Raw genomic sequence first — 1,844 nt, 5'->3', positions numbered from 1 at the left:
AAACAGTCCTTGTATATGCCTGGGTGAATAAACAACACACCGCCCCACCACCCCAATGATCTCAGTCCTGCCCAGTTGTCATGCCTCCAGTGTGGATTGATTCCTTCACTGCAAGAAATGGTGTCCACTCCACTCCTTCTCCCTCTAGCGCCGTCTCTTTGGCCATATCTGTGCCCGATATACCTTTCTGTTTCTACACTAATGGGCAGGTGGCACTGCACATCATCCTGAGATCACCCCATTTGAGATCACAGTGTTGAGCTTGCTTCCCAACACGCTGCATTCTGCCCCGACGTCCTCACCCTATTTTTCACACATCGTGTTGGTGCCAATGTGCCAGACGACTATTGAATATTCGCCCTCTGCCCATCCCTTATTCTGTCAGAATATCATGTAACCACTCTGAGAGATCATTTCAACAAACAACGAGAAAACCGCACATCCTTTTGCTCTGTGGTAGGAAAGTTATGAATCTCCTTCTCCTCCCCTTATAATTGGTTCACGACAGTATTTCGCACACATTTTTCCATTTCCCCGTGGAGTGGAGCCAAGAGGTTTCAAGCAAATGTCTGTTACTACCGCCTTATTCCAAAGGCCCACTCGTCATCCATAAAAATACAAATGGTTTCTCTGCTTCTCTGTTGAATGTCCATAGTGGGATAGTGTTCCTGCCGTGTCCCCTCACTCTGTCAAGAAGACAACTATCTCCCTTGCTACCCTTGAATTCCTATCCTTCTGTGTGTCCCCATAGCCTCCTCCCCAAAACCCATTCAGAAGCAAGCAAGAGCTGAGGAGAGTCCGAGTGATGCTTGTGAAAGAGGCCACGTATACGAGTGGAATAAATTTGCAGCATATAGCTGAGGGACCTGCAGTGATGCAACCCTCATTTAAACATGACTGGAAGAAATAACAACAAACTAACACACAGAGTTAAAATATTCATTATTAAAGATACTACAGTTTGGACAATGGCAAAGATCATAAGCAGAGCTATGGATGATCATGGATTCACATCCAGTGTAGCTGAAAATATAACACAGTAATGGGATCAGAGAAACACTTCAGTTTTCGTGCCTTCCACTTTTCTGTAAAATTAGATGATAAAATAAATGTGTTGAGAGACCCTCAGAAGAAACATATACACCTATTCGTTTGAGTTCCAACCTTCCATATGTTAAAGAAATTTCCAAAATCCAGCACTGTCAGTTCAGGATGGGAATTTACAAAATGGTTTGACGAGTCAAGTATTTTAATGAAAAGGTTATGTTGGCGAGAGGGTTTAAGAGATGTGAATTATGCATGAAATTTAAGATGTCTTTTCACCAGCCAATTTTGTTTTCCAAAGATCATTTGGAAGCAGAAGCTTGAAATGCAGGAAAGAGAAAATTAGGAATGAATATAATCCACATTATGTAACAATTGGATTCAATGGCTGGGTAACTATCCAGCATTCCATGCCTTGAGACTGTACTCATTACAGGAGAGGGAGGGTCATTCGCATGCTGGTTTCACCTCCGTGGTAAATGGGAGTGATGAACTTTTCCAGACGTTCCGGCTGTTGAGCCTGGAGAGAGGGATTCAAGCCGAGAACATTTAAAAACGCTTCCAGCGAAAATCGAGCAGCTTGAAAAATAAATAGTGGGTAAATGATTTGCAGTTCCAAGGTAAACAGCTGCCATTCTGGCTAAGGTTCTGAACGCATGGGTGGGCGGAACGGTGACGTCCTCGTACGGGTTTGTAACTGAGGGTGATTCGTGCAAATGTTGAAAATCTGAGACTAAAACAGAAAGGGATGGAGGAAGTCAGCGGGTCTGGCAGTATACATGGACAGAGAAACATAGTTA

Source organism: Chiloscyllium plagiosum, unplaced genomic scaffold, assembly GCF_004010195.1.
Source record: "Chiloscyllium plagiosum isolate BGI_BamShark_2017 unplaced genomic scaffold, ASM401019v2 scaf_12847, whole genome shotgun sequence".
In the NCBI taxonomy this organism is placed as follows: domain Eukaryota; kingdom Metazoa; phylum Chordata; class Chondrichthyes; order Orectolobiformes; family Hemiscylliidae; genus Chiloscyllium; species Chiloscyllium plagiosum.
Note: the sequence above shows the minus strand (reverse complement) of the source record.